This window comes from Haliotis rufescens, unplaced genomic scaffold, assembly GCF_023055435.1.
Source record: "Haliotis rufescens isolate VD_foot unplaced genomic scaffold, xgHalRufe1.0.p SCAF_98, whole genome shotgun sequence".
NCBI classification, from domain to species: domain Eukaryota; kingdom Metazoa; phylum Mollusca; class Gastropoda; order Lepetellida; family Haliotidae; genus Haliotis; species Haliotis rufescens.
In genome coordinates this window covers 737,267-756,220 of record NW_025964392.1, presented here as the reverse complement: position 1 = coordinate 756,220, position 18,954 = coordinate 737,267, and the positions used below count along the sequence as shown (strand labels likewise).

At 42.2% G+C, this 18,954-nt stretch overlaps 1 pseudogene; it reads left to right on the top strand.

The window, feature by feature from the left end:
* The first annotated feature begins 2,447 nt into the window (after window positions 1–2,447).
* Window positions 2,448–2,674, top strand: LOC124120771 (annotated as a pseudogene).
* The last annotated feature ends 16,280 nt before the right edge of the window (window positions 2,675–18,954 follow it).

Genomic DNA, 18,954 nt, shown 5'->3' with positions numbered 1-18,954 from the left:
TCTTCCCTTGGGGTATTCTCTTTATGCTCGGGGTATGTCTGTCACTCCCATCTGTCCTCTCTGTCGTTTGGCAATAGAAACTTCTTATCATCTTTTTATCTATTGCCCGTCTGTTAATGTTTTGTGGGATATCATTTTCAAGTAGGTAGATCATTTATCGTTTGGGCTCTTGAAACGTAGTAATGAGGTCATTCGGTTCTACTTTAATACCAAAAATTCCCAATTCCAATCTGAAATCGCTCTGTAATATTTTGACTTTGGCATAATATTCCTTTTGGATTGTTCGGAATTCTAATAAACTTGAGTATAAATAATTGGACGGAATTGATATCATGTTGCTTTTTTGTCTTTCCTTAGAACACGTATCGGGGTTGACTTTTGTCGTTTTTCCTTTTCTACTTTTTCTGATTATTAGCTTTCTTCTTCATTTTTCTGTTCTCTTGATACTGATCATGCTTTAGTATTCAATGTGTAAACGTAAATTTGCTTGAATTTTGTTGACGTTGCTTTGTTTAGTTTTATTCCTATTACTTGTGGTTGTACATATCCTTGTCACCATATGGCTGAAATAATGCCGATGTGACGTTTAATATAAACGCACTCACTATTGTACATTTTTCATAGTCTTTCATGTTGTCCCACTTTGCTTGTCCCCGTGCCCAGTATCCGCAATTGGCAATTGGAATTTTCAACGACAATTGTGTTGTTATTGTCGTTATATCTTTGTTTATTTTGCTTTGTGTTACCTCCTTTGCTTTTACCATTGGTTTTCTGTTCTTGCGTGTTCTTCTGATTGTTTAGTTGTGTTTATTCTGTTCATATGTTTCTGATGTTGAATATGTTCTACTCTCGTCTTGACTCTGGTATAACTGTGATATATACTCCTCACAAAAAGTTAAGCAACAAATCTATTATGTGTCTGTCCATGTTCGTATATTCCCATACCTAAAAACTGACTGAAGCAATACAAAGAAAGAGCACAAACACACATTGTCCTCAAAGGGAACTGAAAAGTGTTTATGCCTAACAGGTTTAGAAATGATCCAAAACAGTATCATGAAAACCGTCGTGCAAAATGTGCTGCCCTGAAAGATGAAAATCTTTAAATTTGAGTTTGTCATTTTGAAACAATGATCCAATGTTCAGTAACGTGTATGTCCACCATTGGCTTGAATGCAAGCTTCTACACGTCTTGGCATTGACCAGATAAGCCTATCAAGTGTCTGTTGTGGAATGTTCTGCCATTCTCTCCTTAAGGCCTGTTCAAGTTGATCCAGATTCTGAGGACGAACATGAAGACCATAAACACGCCTTCCAAGAATGTCCCATGCATGTTCAATGGGATTAAGATCCGGAGACCTTGCAGGCCAGTCCATATGCGTGATGTTGATGGTCTGAAGAAGATCAGTGACAACTCTTGCTCGATGTGGACGAGCATTATCATCCATAAAGATGAAGTTAGGAACTGCTTGTTGTGCCAGGGGAATGATCACAGGTTTGACAATCTCGTCCCTGAACCGTACTCCAGTCATGGTACCACGTCTGATGACCACAAGATCAGTTCTGTGTCCAACCCTGATGCCAGCCCAGATCATCAAACTTCCACCTCCGTTCTGGTCGTGTTCAGCAATTGTATAGTTGGCGTATCGTTCATTACGGTTTCTCCACACACGTGCCCTACCATCGTTGAAGTCAAGGCAGAATCTTGACTCGTCTGTGAAGAGAACGTTACGCCAGCGATTGACCCTCCAGTTACGGCGTTGATTGGCCCAAACAAGTCTCTGTTGTCGATGGTGTGCAGGCAGTGGGATACGTTGTACTGGCCGTCTGGACCTCAGATCCTGAACGTGAAGTCTGTTTCTTACTGTCTGTGTTGACACTCTGTTTCCTGCAACTCTCTGAAGGTCATTCTCGAGAGATCTGCCCGTAGTAAACCTGTTTCTCCGGGCTAGGGTGGCTAAATACCGGTCCTCACGAGGAGTTGTCACCCTTGGACGACCTGGCCGTTGTCTCTCTGTCATCAGTCCAGTTTGATGGTATCAAGTTATTGCTCTTGAGATGACACTGCGGTGAACATTAAAATGATTGGCAACAGCAGTTTGGGTGAGACCCCCCCTGTACCATTCCAACAATCTGAGCAACCTCAGTTGGCGTTAAGTGACGCCTAGCCATGTCTAAAGTGTTAATGTCGATAAATTGCCCTTGCTGGCAGTTTTTTAAGCAATCAGGGTGCATGGGGGAAGTGTGTAAAATATGCATGTCGTGCATTTTGCATGTGTGTTTTTAGGGTGGTTGTGTTCAGGCGATGTTATCAGTGTTATCAGGAAAATCTACATGGAAAAGGCTTTAAGTCGAGTATTCGTAGGTAATTCTCCTGCCTGAATTTCTTCTCAATGGATGGCATTCAACACTGATGAGAATGTTGCACGGAAAATAATACTTGTTGCTTAACTTTTTGTGAGGAGTATATTGAGGTGGCCCTGCAGTGGCAATAAAAAAAATTAAAAATAGAAAAAAAGTATCTGTTTTATCAGCTTAATATCTGATACGTCTCCTAATGGAGGCATCGATATTAAAATGATTTTTAGAATGGGATGAGGTGCCATGGGGCTTGCTCCGCCCTCATCACGGGTTGACCCGGTATTGCAGTACCTCTGGGAATTGCCCACAATTCATATTTCAATCAAAAATTAGAACTGTCAGCTTTGCCTACATCTTCACATGCGTCTTATTTTGCACTGCCGCTCCGTTTTTCGCCCCTAGTACTCAATAGCTACTATATTTTATTACTTCCCGTCCTTTAACCACACTTACCCGTACAAGTTTCAGCTACATACAGTCCCCCGTAACCAAGGCCGTCGGCCATGACGCCGCACGCCGGAAATGACGTCTAGACAATCACTCCGTCACAACAACAGTCTGCTTCGTCACAACAAGACGTTTTCAATGTCGCATTCCCCTTAAATAGATGTTTAAAGTACTAAACACAGCTAATGGGTCATTACACTTCGTGCAAGTGAGTTCATTTTCCAATAGTCATTACAGTTCAGTCATTGTTTCGACTTCAATGCCATTTTTAATAGAATTGAATCAGTTTTCACTATGCTGGACACCTTAAGTATCTTTACCCTTAGTTTATTTAATACATTGGGGCAATTTGGATGGGATTGACGCCTGATGCGTCATTACACTTTGTGAAAGTGAGTTCATTTTCCAATATTCATTACAGTTCAGTCGGTTTTTTAGTCTTCAATGCAATTTTTCATAGAATTCATTCACTTTTCGCTTTGCTGGACACCTTAAGAATCTTTACCTTTAGTTTATTTAATACATTGGGGCAATTTGGATGGGATTGTCACTCTTACCCACGCGCGACTCTGTCAAAGTTGGGCCCAAGCTAATTCAAGCTGGCCTGTCTCCCCTTGCCTCCCCGACGCCACTCATTAAGTCCTAATGTCGCGGCCGTTATTCACGTTGAACTGGGTCGCTGCAGGACGTTTACCCAACGCCTGGCCATGTTTTATCGGCGCACTCTTTATACATAGGAAAATGGGTCTATTTACTCCATTTTTACATTGATCAAAGACGCTGAATATCTTCACAAATGTCTTGCAGTCGGGTGTCGCACTCGTGATTTTTCCCTCTTTGTGCATTGTCATATTTTAAGCGCTTCATCAAAATAAACGGCACCTTAATGGTATCTTGTGTTAGCAGATGTATTTTGCCGCCGTAAGCCGGCAACCGGCATCGCTTCTCAGCCGTTTGGCTTAGTCAAAGTGTTCTAACCGCATTTTGTTGAAGCGAGCATTCAGAGTTCCTTGTAGGGTGATTTTGTGTATTGTATGTGATTTTTGTCTTTTGTGCTTTCTTTTGTTCATTTGCGCTTTGTATCCTCAGGTCTACGGGTGGCCCTTCGGCCGCCCCCCCCCCCCCCCCCCTTATGGCTTACCATGCTGCAACAGTTTCTCCTGGAGTTCCAGTGCACTTTTTGAATAAGAAGCGCTGTGCAAACACGGTACGTTTTAAATCAGTCATTCGAAAATTTGATTGTGAAAATATTTAGGACATTCCAAAAGCTGCAACGCGTAACTCTATTCCGGCTTTGGAAACTCAGTCGATTTGGAAAACGGAGACTTCCGGTACATGGTTTCTGACTTTTCGGCTAGAGAAACAGGCACGGCTTCTGCTTGCAGGCTCTGTAATCTATCAGGATGTTTTGATTGAGTTTTCTCCCTACAACAAAGAGTTGATCTCTGGATCCACTGGATCCATGATTTTGTGTCTGACCAGTTTCTCAGGAACTATTTTTCCCGGTATGGGACTGTGCTATCTGTTTCAGGGGAGACTGTGTTGTTGGGGGTGCTCTAGTTCATTCTGGTGTTAGGATTGTTCAACTTCAGCTTGACAAAGCCAACGCAGACAGTGTCCCGTACATCGTTCGTAGGTGATGGAATGTCGATGCTTGTAACTGCGCCTGGCCGACTACCTGTCTGCCTCAGATGCTACCATCTGGGCCATACACGTCCTGATTGCCCGAACAGTTTCTACAATCGACGTAAGTCTGAGATGCCTGGCACTTCCAAGGATGTGAGTATGTCTACAAATGATGTGACTTCTAATGCTCAGCCAGGCCCTGATGTGAGTGGGGTAGGGGAATCGCCAAGGACGGTGGGGTTTCCTCTGAGACAATGATCACAGATGCAAGTATGGGTGCTCCTGTGGCTGAGGGTGAAGGTGATGATGATGGCACAGGTGACTGTGTTATTGAGCGTGAGGGTGGGAGTGTTCCCAGCCGCCCTACATATTCAGTCCCATATAAAACACGTTCTCAATCTAAATCCCAAGGGGTCACGGCGGAAAAAAGGCTGTGTGTATCCTGCATCCGGGGGTAGCTGATGCTGCAGTTTCTAGGTCCCCATCTGGGTCTTGACGGTCTGAGACAGTGTGTCGACCTGACGCCCCCCCCCCCCCCCCCCCCCCCACCCCCACCGACTTGCATAATGTATGTGTTTGCTCAGTTGACGATTCTTTGCTTAGTCCCCCGTTTTTGAGACTGCCTAATGGATTCAATTTCGTTCGCCAGGTTCTCCCTGCATGGGGGAGTGTGTTTTTATTGAGCTGGTTGTCCTTTGTGCCAACTGGTACTCTCTTTTGAAATTTTTAGGGGTAGTTTTCTTATTGTATAGTTTGTGGGGTGTGTGGCTGTTGCATTCTGGGTACTTTTCTCTTATATGGGTAAATTGTTTCCGTATTATTTGGGTTTGTCATGTTTGCATATTACTGTTTTTATTTCTTTTTCAAATATACTGAGCAACAAAACGTCCTGTGACTTTGAATAAGATTGAATGCAAAGTTATGTTTTTTACCAAATCTGAAACAATTTCGGTTTTCAACAGATGAAAGACTCCTGTGAGTGTTCCAATGGCCGATGCTGCTGCAAAAGCAGCACTCAGCAAATCTGACACCACTTCTGATCCCATACACTGACTATAAACCCGTGATTAGATCTTATATTCGTGATCTTATGCAAAAGAGTGAGTGAGTGAGTGAGTTGGGTTTAACGCCGCTTTTAACAGTATTCCAGTTATATCACGGCGTGTCAGCTTAATGTGGGAGGAAAGCCCGAAGTGATGCAGGTCTAAGACGTTTACCACTTCGGTGAAACCCATGAGCACGGGTATGGTGCTGACAAACCTAGAAACATAATCGGGGCGAACCGGGATTCGAACCTACAATCATAGGTTTCTGGCGTGCCCAAGGGACGCAACTCTGCACAGCGAATCGCGGCGCCTTAGACGACTGGGCCACCCGTAACCCCTAATGCAAAAGAAGTGGGACACCCAAACAGCTATAAATAAGTTACATGAAATTTAATCAATTATTGAATATACCTATTTGGGTTGTCAGTCCAGATTTGAAGAGGTCATTATGCGACGATGTATTGGTCATTTGAGATATACCCATGAGTATCTATTGAAAGGTGAGGATCCTCCGTTTTGCATCCCTTGTGATGAAATTATCACAGTCAAGCATGTTTTGCTTGACTGTATCGATTTTTCCATCGTGTAAAAACAGTAAAGGACCTTTTTAATCATTTAATATTGTGCTTTTTATAGGAAATTGAATTAATTCATAAATTTTGATGTACATAATATGTTTTTAGATATTGGTAGTGCTAATTAATAACTGAGATTGTTAGTGGCTGTACCCTCGAGGGGGGTCGAAGTAGCGTAAAATTATTGTCCCCCAAAGAGGGTATGTAAGTTCCACGCCATTCACGTATTTTTTATCCATGCCAGATTTTTAAACGTAGTATTTTCGTCATTTTAATCTTAGGCTTAACTGGTCAATTATCGCCAGTGGCTGTAGGGTGATATAAATCCTGCCAGGGCCCATGCAGGAAGCAAAGGTACTGTAAGTCCCCATGGTCCCTGGTGTGGTGATTCACCTTTAACTCACTCACTCACTCAGTGACTGACGATCTCAAGCCCATTTTTATATTGTGTTGTAAACTAATACCTTCTGCTTTTAAATATTCTCAACTAGTTTTAAATCAAATCTGTGATATTTTAGTTATTGTACTGTCCATCGTTGACAGCTTTTTATTTTGTCTAAATATATGTATTAGTAATGTACTTCTCGTCATGATATGGCTGAAATACTGCCGATGTGACGTTAAATCGTAACTCACTCACTCACTCCTGTGAGTGTTCAAATGGTTTAATTTGCCATAATGACTGCAGAAAATGCGTGATTTCATAACAAATCACGAACATGCCAAAATGTCAGTTTACACCTGGTTGCGATGCAAGCAACACATCTTTTTTTGTCTCATGTAATGGACAAGACATCGCACAAAGTCCTGTGGGATATCTATCCATATCTGCTGGGGCATGTTTCAAAGTTCCTGGAGTGTCTGTGGAACATGTGGTTGACGTCGAAGGCGCCAATCCATCTCATCCCACATGTGCTCGATTGGTGAGAGATCAGGGGAGCGAGCCGGCCAGAGGATGACATTCACGTTGTTTTGTTGAAGAGAATCCAGAACAAGTCGAGAAATATGAGGCCGGGCGTTGTCATGTTGAAAGGTAATGCCTGGGCCATGACGACGCAAACACGGAACAATATGAGGCCGGGCGTTGTCATGTTGAAAGGTAATGCCTGGGCCATGACGACGCAAACACGGAACTCACAACAATGTATAACTTTGTAACTATTAACTGTAATGGTTTACTGGAAAATTCAAGTAAAATCAATATTTTATCGAAAAAATTCAATTCTTGCCTTGCTGTACTTTTCTTACAGGAGACTCATATTCACAATCTCACATTAGCAAAACTTTAATGGTAAGGGGTTTGGGTCTTCTGGTTCAAATACATGTCGAGGGGTTGGTATATAGTAATTAAGAATAGTATTAATTTTATGGTAAATCAATTTTGGTTAGATATCGAGGGTCGTAATGTTATATTGGATGTTCAAATAAATGGTAGCAGACTACGTTTTATTATCCTTTATGCTCCAAATGAGATAGAGTACTGTTTAATAATCAATTATCTAAATATCTAGTCACTAACAAATTGTTAGTGGTTGGTGGAGATTTCACTTGTATCCTAAACTCCAAATTAGATATATTTGGTGGTATTCCAAATACCAATCAATCTGGTTGTAATAATTTTAAGACAATGGGATATACAAGCCGAGACCGCTACGGTGTTCGGGTTGGAAAACCCATACCTCGGCTCGATCCTAGTCGATGAGAGGGGGTCATCCTACGTTAAGTTCCCATTGACGTCACGGCACGTGCTCCAATGACATCACGCCACGTGAACTATGACGTCATTACTATGGAAACAAGCCATATAACTCGACTGAAACTAACCATAGGCGTCACATTGCTCATAACAACAGGAATATACCTGACAGCAACTTCAACTCTCAGCATCTTCGACTATCAACTCTTACAACAATTATGTCAGACAGTGATGAGGAATTCAAACAGCCGCCACCACTGGCCAGAAAAAGAAAATCTACTGTTGACACCGACGTGGGAATGGAAAAAAAAAGCAAACTGGACAACGTGAAAGGTAAGGAGATAGTGAACTTATTCTCGTACTATTATTGGACTGTAGTCATTCAGACACTAATGCCATTCACAAAATTCATTCAAACAATCTACTATCGAAAACTCAAAGAGGCTTTAAAAAGCATCGGAGAGTACATCATCATCGATCACCCAGAACACGAACGAGAAAAAGACAACGTTATTTACACAGACCAAAGTGAAAAATACAAACCGTGGAACGGTGTACACCATATACATGTAGGCATAGCCACAAAAACGACATACCAATTATCAAAACAATATGCATGGGTAAAGTTCACAAAATGGGTCAAAAACTACCAACAACAAAAACACCCACAGGTAGAAAAAATGAGAGTACCGGAATGTTGGGTAAAATATGTACAAAAAGAACCCAGAAAAATCACAACAGACATCACAAAACATTGGCAAAAAATGGTACATGCATATCCAAGAGATTGGACCGATACTTGGGAAGAAGATAACAAAGATTGGAGAAAAGAAACCAAACAAACAAACAAAAATGCAAACAGTCTCCAATTCTTATTAGAACTCATCAAAGGACACACAACGTAAAGCATGCAGGAGAAATTCTAAACTTATACAATCAAAACAAATTAACAAAAGAAGAAGCTGACACACTTTTTACAATCATTGCAAATGCCAATTACAACACATTACTTCAAAAAGCCATCGCATTGGAAAGTCAACGCACACAAACACTCACCTTCGAAGAACTTCTTCAAGAATATGTTACATCCAACGGAGAAAAACCCACGAAATACGAAAGCACAGAAACTTATACAAATCATGAACAGACTCATTGAACATAACAACTGGGACAAATTCGAATTCATACAAGATATGAAACGAATACTAAATAAATCACAAACAAAAAACAACACTTTCGTTCTGTTAGGGGCCCCTAACAGTGGAAAGTCAATGATTGCCCGATCCCTCGTACCAATAGCTAGATTCTACGGGGAAATCAAAATGACAGGAACCAGCAATTTCGTGTGGCAAGACGGGGTTGATAAAAATATCCTTCTCATAGAAGAACCCTGTTTAGCGGATGAAAATGTTCTTGAGGGAACGAAACTCATCCTCAAAGGGGCCGATACAATGGTTCGGCAAAAATGCAGGCCTGACGTTTTACTCAAACGAACACCGATAGTCATTACTACCAACACAAGCCTGACTAAATATTTCCCCGCACAGAAAGAAGCATTTGACGTAAGAACAAAAACTTACAGAACAACCACAGCACCATTCCTGAAACATGTAGAAAAACCTCTCAATCCAAAAATGTGGCACCACTTCTTCCAAGAACACACTGAACATGGCGCAAAAAGACTTGAACAATCGATGAAACACTACGAAAACAATGACGTATGGTCTGATGCAGAATGGGAAGGGGAGTTAACACAAACATCACCTACAACATTAAAACCAATTGACCGCACGCCGAATGTGCCTCGACCTGCGATCGAGAAACACGACTCAGTTCAAACGTACGGTTCACTATCCCCTTACTTGGACCAAAGTTCTAAAGTTTCTTTTATTTCTTCCACTCCTGGCAGCACCCGGAAGGACCACAACAAAGAAACTGCTACCGCCAGGCGAATGGCACAGAACGTACGACTACCTCAACAAAATGTTGATGACTAGCAGCTTGGACGAGCCAGCCCTGGAAAAATTGGTACAGTGGATGTTAGTGAACAAGCCGGAATACCAACACCAAGTCTACCTGGAGAAAAAGCAGACAAAACCCAACGGCGACATGATGGTCCTCTTCCCACGAGAAGAGTTGTCATTGTACAATCTCCCAGTTATGGTCAGATACAAACAGGGACACCTCCAGACAATGCGCCGACACCTGATATGGAAAAGACAATCAGGTATCGAAGAAGCACTCAACATGATAGATTGGGGCAAGTGAAGCAGCAACTCATCAGATACGACGCCGACCCCAGTCCACAAAACGAAATCGACACCAAACATTTGCTTATCAAATACCTGACAAAAGAACAAGAAGAAGACCATTGGTCCATGACTGACGACATCGCAAAAATGCGCTGCTGATACTGTGCACAAAACAAGAACACACTCGAACGAGGATGCAATTCAAACGAAATTTTGTGCTGCATCTGTGGAAACTATCCACCGTTTCATTACCCCGAGGCAAGTTGCCAAGGGGGGAGACATTACTCCCGATTACGTTGAAGACAGATTTGACATTTTGACTATTTTTCGCGAACATAATTGCATGTAAATAAATTCTTGAACTCGACATATATCTTTGTTCGTTATTTACATAACCTTTGACATGTGACCAGGTCCAACACGTGACTTACCGGAAACGGAAGTACACGACGCCATATTCAAAAATGGCGACCGGACTTGTCGGTAAGTTGTTGGTGAAAGAAGGGGTAGAACAAGGCAAAAAAGCACTAAAAAAGCTAGTGAAAAGTAGAACTTTAGACAGAAGTAGACACAAATACCATAAACTAACATTAGCAGAAGAAGAGACAGCAAAAGCAGCAGTGGGGATAAACTATAAAGGGCCAGGAATACCGTGGTACGGCTTGGGAAATGCATGGCGACCCATATTTAAAAGTAAATGGGGCAGAAGAAGTAGCATTATACAATGGAGACATTATTGAAAACGATGAAAGATTAGCACTTATAAGAGGCAGAGAAGAATTTGAAGGGAAAAGGGGGGACGGAAAACGAAAATGGATAGGACCCCAACCGGGAGTACATAAAGGACATGGCGAAAGACCCCCCTTTTCAGAAGACATACCTTACCTATTCGACGATATTGGATTGGGACAAGGAATTCCCTACAAAGGGGAAGGAGTAAGTAGGCCCTCTAACATAAATTACACCGATAAAGAAATAGCTGCACGAAAAGCAACAATAGAACACACCAGAAAAACACTAGAATTAGCAGAAAAATTAAAACAACAAAATATAGCTAAACAAGAAGAAGCAGAAAGAAAAAGCAGATAGTACTAATAGACCATCCATATTAGGACTAGACAAATTCATACAAAACCACAAAAAACACGACCAATACATGAAACAGAAGTACAAGAAAATGAACGACACTGGAAAAATTACCAAAAAAAGAATTACAAAGAAGAAGACAATTAAAACGATTCGAAAGAGCACAAAAAAAAGCTATGAGAAGACAAAAAAATAACGAAAAAGCAGAAAGAAAACGATTAGAAAAAGAACAAAGACGAACAGAATAACAAAAACGAATCTTCTCATTCCAGAATAAAACAAGAAAAAACAAGTATTTGTCACAGAGTGACGAAATATCCCCCGCCATATACACCATAGTACCAAATATGAAGACAATCCAGCGATTAGTTCTTGAGATATTGTGGCAACACCGTTTTCCAACTCCAAAAACAGATTTGCCTGCTGTGACCTTGAAAATGGGGTCAAGGTCACCAAAACCGACTGGTGTCTGTATATACACCATAGTTCCAAATATGAAGGCAATCCAGTGTTTAGTTCTTGAGATATCGCGGCAACACCGTTTTCCAACTCTAAAAGCAGATTTGCCTGCTGTGACCTTGAAAATGGGATCAAGGTCACCAAAACCGACTGTTGTCTGCGGAGTCTGTATATACACCATAGTTCCAAATATGAAGACAATCCAGTGTTTAGTTCTTGAGATATCGCGGCAACACCGTTTTCCAACTCTAAAAGCAGATTTGTCTGCTGTGACCTTGAAAATGGGATCAAGGTCACCAAAACCGACTGGTGTCTGCGGAGTCTGTATATACACCATAGTTCCAAATATGAAGACAATCCAGTGTTTAGTTCTTGAGATATCGCGGCAACACCGTTTTCCAACTCTAAAAGCAGATTTGTCTGCTCTGACCTTGAAAATGGGATCAAGGTCACCAAAACCGACTGGTGTCTGCGGAGTCTGTATATACACCATAGTTCCAAATATGAAGACAATCCAGTGTTTAGTTCTTGAGATATCGCGGCAACACCGTTTTCCAACTCTAAAAGCAGATTTGTCTGCTGTGACCTTGAAAATGGGATCAAGGTCACCAAAACCGACTGGTGTCTGCGGAGTCTGTATATACACCATAGTTCCAAATATGAAGACAATCCAGTGTTTAGTTCTTGAGATATCGCGGCAACAAACAGGTGGGACGTACGGACGTACGTACGGACGGTCGTGAATACTATATCCCCCGCTTCGCGCTTTCGCGCGGCGGGGGATAAATAAAGACAGAGTATGTCTTAGAAAAGATTTAGAAATGCAGTATCTCAATCTATGTTGTGCAGAATCTTCTAATCCTGGACTTTATACTGATAAATTTTCTGAAGTTGAAAAGCAACTAAACGATTTGGAAATATTGGAATTTAGAGGTCATATTATTCGATTTAAAGCTAAAGACCTTGAAAGTGGCGACAAACGTTCTAGTTCTTAGTTACGCAAAGATGCAAAGAGAGGTAAAGGTATTTCTTCCATTTCAGACCCATCGGTCGCTTCAATAAAATCCTCTCAAGGGATCATGGGTGTTTTTGTTGATTTAAATTCTGAACTTTTGGCTGAAGAACCCACTGATGAAGAAATTTCTGCAAATTTCCTTGCTGAATAACCTGAATTTTATTCGACTATGTGGTTGGTTGGTTTGTTGTTTTACGCCGCACTAAGCAATATTCCAGCTATATGACGGCGGTCTGTAAATAATCGAGTCTGGACCAGACAACCCATTGATTCATATCATCATAGGTTGCTGAAGACCTATTCTCGACTAATGCGGACTTACCAGCAGAATAGGTCTTCAGCAACCCATGCTTGCCGTAAAAGGCGGCTAACGGTATCTCGGGTTGTCAGGCTCGCTGACTTGGTTGATGCATGTCATCGATCCCAATACCGTGGATCAATTGCTCATGAAATGAATCACTGGATTTTCCGGTCCAGACTCGATTATTTACTCTGCTGGTTGTTTAACGCCGCACTCAGAAATATTACCATATGACGGCGGCGGTCTGTAAAAATAATCGAGTCTGGTCCAGACAATCAAGTAATTGACAGGATGAGCATCGAACCACGCAATTGGGATCGTTGACATGTATCAACCAAGTCAGCGAGCCTGACCACTCGATCCCGTTGGTCGCCTTTTACGACAAGCATAGTCGCTCCCCGCAATTGGGATTGATGACATGCATCGACCAAGTCAGGCAGCCTGACAGACCAATCCCGTTAGTCGCCTCTTACGACGAGCATGGGTTGGTGGTGGTCATAAAAGGCGACCGAATTGGGCAGCCGGTTTGCCGTTGGCTGCGACCCTGTGTCGGCAGAGGCACTCGTGATAAGCAGCCTCCACGTGGTGAGTTCTGGGTAGCGCTAATAGCTCTTTCCCAGTGTGGACCCGGGGTAGAATATGTCCGCAGCATCCCATTGCTTGTCGCATAAGGTCGCTAAATTGGGAAACCCGTTTGTCGTGGGTTGCGCTGCTTTGTCGCTGGAGAGATTCTGGTGGTTGAGGGCACTGGAGCCATGAACAGTGTTCCTTTTACCCAACACACCTCGAAGCGTGGTAAAATGAGCCCGGTCACACCATGCCCTGAGGAGGCTTTGTTTTGTTTGTTGTTGAACGCCGCACTCAGCAATATTCCAACTATAGGACAGCGGTCTGTAAATAAAAAGAGTCTGGACCAGACAATCCAGTGATTGACTTTGGGATTGATGACATGCATCAATCAAGTCAGCAAGCCTGACCACCCGATCCCGTTAGTCGCCAAATACCCCTGGGCATGGAAAAAAGTCACTTTTGAAATATGATATTTTTTCAATTTTATTTGTTGTTTAAGGGCACACTCAGCAATGTTGCAGCTATATGACGGTGGTTTGTAAATAATTATATCGAGTATGGACTAGACAATCCAGTGATTGACATTTAGCCGCCTCGTACAACAATCAATGAGGTACCGAGGACACGTTCTACCCCGGGTCCACACGGGAGAGGAGCGATTAGCGTTACCCATCACTCACCACGTGAAACTTATCCCCCAATTTCTTTTTATTTATTTCCTGGACCATGGCATGGTTAAATGTCGTAAAGCTGTATCCGCAGGCACTTGCTCGGCTCACGGCGAAGTCCGAGCATTGGCTTCTTCATACTGTTCGGGAGAGCTATGATGGCAACATTTTTCCAGGTATGGTAAAGTTTTCAACATATCTTATGACTATTGTGTACTACCTTATGGTCCACCTTATTAGCACTGAGTGCGGCGTTAAACAACAAACCTTATAAGCAACGAAGTACCAGATAATCAGCAAAATCTTCTTTCCCGTATAGTTAAGATTGGAGATGGCATGGTCATGGTGATCACTGCTCCGGACCGCCCTCCCATGTGCCTGAAATATGGAGAAACGGGACAACAAAGGTGCATGCATCCTCAGGTTCTACCCAGTGATGTTGAAGCTGCCAGAACCAGTCACCAGTGGTGTCGAGTGTGCTCAATCTACAGGTGTCCGATGTTGTGTTTGCAGGAGGATTTGGAGACAATTGGACGGGTCAGTTCCGATGAAGGTAATGTGGTGAGGGAGGGCCTTACAGGAAGAGATTGCTATTGATCATTTAAGTGGAAATTGATGCTGGTGGTTGAAGGATGAAGATTCAGTTGGAAAGTGAGGCGCCAGTGTTGCCGATATTCTTTCAGCGACAGAGGACACGACTGCCGTCTATGTTCAGGAGAGAAAGGTGATGTAGTTTGGCAAGGTTAAAGACGGATGCAGTCGGCTGGCCTAAGACGGTTAACTCGCATCTTGCTGGTGATGTAAGCCATGCTAGGACAACAAGAACCACCATGGAAGTGGTAGAACTGCCTGATCCTCCTTAAGTTACGTGATTTCTCGTGTCTTCGTGAATGAACTTTGACATGTCCCTCGATTATGCGACAGATGGCGATTTTCCACCATTTCTCCCATCATTGGGAGTCCTTTTTTGCATGTCAAGTATTCATAATATTTGTTTATATCTTTTCACACCCAACAGAACTTGTAATGGTTAATTTAAATCAATTTCAATGGGTTATTATAGAGCCAAGGTAAATTAAATGCTTTATCCTGTGAATCTAATTCTAATGTCATGTTCTTTCTTCAACAGACCCATGTGCATTTCTTTGGCTTTGCACCCGTGAAGATCCAGGGTAGAAGAGGTCTTCAACAACATATGCTGGCCATAAGGGGCGACTAATGGGATCGGGTGGTCAGGCCCACAGACATGGTTGATGCATGTCATTGATCCCAAATGTGTGGACCGATGCTCATGATATTAAGCACTGGACTGTCTGGTCCAGACTCGATTATTCACAGACCACCGTCATATAGCTGAAGTATTGCCGTGTGTGGCGTTTAACAACAAACCAGTCTAAAAAGCCTTGGCTCGATTAATTGAGGTTAGGTTTAATGGGACAGCTTACTGGTCCTTTGGGTCTAATCTTAGCAGGGGTGTTGGCTTGATTTTATAATCATTGTAGGTTTGAAAACGATAAGTAATATTATGATGTTGATTGGCTATTTATTGTTGTTTATTCGCCAAATGTTCCGGCAGAAAGGGTTGAGTTTTTTTATTTTCTTTCGAAATGTTTTATACTGGTTTATATAGATGAGGTATTCCTCCTTTGGGGAATGTTTCTTTTAGTCTCATACCATTCAAGTTTAAATTTAGGAATTCATAAGATTGGTTTTTAAGAGACAGGGATAGATCTAGAAGCCTAATACCGAAACCTATGACATGCTGAATCCTCTCATCCTGAACAGTTTGTTTTTTAAACTTCCAATTTCTGATCAACAAAGATTTTCGGTATCTAAGGGATTTAAAGGTCATGTTATCTGGTGAAAAGGATGTAATATATATATATATCACACCTTGAAAATAGTGAAAAGCCTTTAGTTATTTTCTTCGCAAGGAAGCCAAGAGGGTAAGCAAAAAGACTGTCTCTTCTATTTTAAATCCTTCTGGTGTTTCTTTATAATCCTCTAAGGACATCATTGGCGTTCTTGTTGATTTGGTAGAATGCTATAGCTCTTTGTGTCAAACTTGCTGAAGTATACCACCCCTTTATCCCCGGTCTTTGCCGCTTGGAGATTCGCTGCAACATTAGACGGTACGTACGTGTTGACACTACATGGTGGTGGGGGAAAGGGGTGCAGACCTTTCAACACCCTGGTTCTAACAGACGAAAATATTGAATCTGATGAGACAACTACGCCCACGTATCTTGGGTATAGAAGCTTAAACAAAGAACTCTTCTTCTGAATCAATTTGCAATCTGGAAAGGTCACAGAGATGTAAGCTTCGTTCTATCTGTTGTAGAATGACAGATTCTTGTCTCCGGCTATCTTCTCGATTTGTCCGTGATAGAGCTCGTTATTTAACGCCGCACTTAGCAATATTCCAGCTACATGACGGCGGTCTGTAAACAATCGGATCGGGACCAGACAATTCAGTGATTGATATCATGATCATCGATCCACGCAATTGGGATCGTTGACATGTATCATCCAAGTGAGCGAGTCTGACCACGTGTTCCCGTTAGTCGCCTTTTACGGCAAGCATTGGTTGCTAAACACCTATTCCACCCCGGATCTGTACGGGTACGACTATTCCAAAACTGGTTACTGGTAACATCAGAGTGGACGTGTATATCATCCCTGCAGTCCGTGGCTTCGTGCTTTTGTAACAATAAGCAGAGGCATGTGTAGCACCAGATTGGATTGAGGTTATACATCTCCACTCCGATGTTACAGTAACCAGCTTTGCTAGATTCAGGGATACTCGTCCAGTCAAAGGTGAAGAGGTAGGTGTTTATCGGTTCGGCCACACCATCTGGAAAGTGAATAGTTTGGCAGCTTTGAATGATTGTTGTTCAAGTTCCTTGGCTATTGTCTTCAGATATGCAGCGAGCTTTGTCGAGGACAATGCCCTCACACACACGAGTTTAGTGTCTTGTGAATAAAAGAACACTGATATTGACAAACTCTTTTATTTTGAAATGATTGTTGTCACCGTGCACATTCTACAAGAGATAGGAGGAAGCTTTCTGACATTTGTAACGTCTCCACAGATACAAATGATACGTTTAGAGATTTCAAATGGATTCAGTTAGATGTTTTTCTTGTATGAGCCTTCTATGACGAAGAAATTTGGCCAATCGGCGGCTCGAATGGGCGTAGTTCTCTCGTCAGTTTCTATATATCGTCTCTATTTTTTAACCAGGGTGTTGGGTTGGTTTTATTGTTTAACGCCGCACTCAGCAATGTTACAGCTATATGACTGCGGTCTGTAAATAATGGAGTCTGGACCAGACGATCCAGTGATTTACATCATGAGCATCGATCCAAGCAATTGGGATCGATGACATGCTTCAACCAAGTCAGCGAGCCTGACCACCCGATCCCGTCAGTCGCCCTTTACGACAAGCATAGTCGCCTTTTACGGCAAGCATGGGTTGCTGAAGAACTATTCTTACCCGGATCTTCACGGGTCTACCAGGGTGTTGGGAAGCCATATTGTAAGGAAACGATTCACTTTTCCCACCCACTATGGAGTGACAATACTTATACTTTGAGACGAAATACATCAGCTCAAACTGCCGCCTGACAACTTTATACAAAACAGAAAACCACAGTCGCGTGCATTTATTGTTTCGGTGCGTTTTGGCGCACTGTTTCACTGTTACGTTTTGTCATACAGTCCTTATTGATTGATTATTAAAAAGTTATGGACATCTAGGTGTTCACTCTTGACTGCCGTCAAGTTCTGACGTCTTTTGCTTCTCAGCAACTTGTCCAGTGTTATACAACACACTTGATTGTTTATGATAACTTATATTTATCCCCCGCCACGATACTTTCGGTTGTTGTTTTGGTTTTTTTCGAATTTCCGTGGCAACGACTTTGACCTAGACTGTATATGGTGGTAGTCTTGGTTTCCGGAGCAAATCTTGAAAACTACCATTTTCTTCACCAAACGTAGCGCATAGATAGGTCTTAATGGTGCACTGGTGCCTTTTGATACTTTGAAATTTCTGTAAAAAAAAATTTCGAGTTTCCATGGCAACGACTTACGACTTACACTGAAAATCACCAAACTTAAAATCACCAAACTTGGCACAGAATTGGCATATAAATAGGTCTAGTGGTAAACTGGTGCCCTTTGATAGTTTGGGAGTTTTTACGGATGTTTCCTTAGCAAGAGCATTACTCAACCCGTTTACATATTCTACATAAACATCTACGCAGGGTTGTCTGAGAACCGTTACCATAATTACCTTATTGAAATGTATGCCACTTGAAAAAGGAACTTACCCGTGAAGATTCTGGGGTAGAATAGGTCTTCAGCAACGCATGCTTGCCGTATAAGGCGACTAACGGGTGGTCAAGCTCGCTGACTTGTTTGATCCATATCAACGATCCGAAATGCGTGGGTCCGAAATGCGTGGGTCGATGCTCCTGAAATCAATCACTGGATTGTCTGGTCCCTTCTTGGTTTAGTTTTATTCGGTGTATACGGACACCCGTCTTGAGGGGAACCCAATCAACCAGAACAGTAGCATTAGCAATCTGTAAAATGTCACCATATTTCCAAAAAAACGAACGGAGGAATTGATCTTTGATGACTCCATGTATCCAATGAATCCTGAGATCCATGATTTTCACCTCATAACTTGAAAAGTGTAGGAAGATATCCCCTTTACGCAATATTCCAGTATTTAGCAGTAGACTAGCACGACTCTCTCGATAGAATGTTACGTACCACACTACCATTTTTTCCGTTTTCCAGACAGAATCCATCTCACTAACCTTTAGTCCTTTAAATCCGATA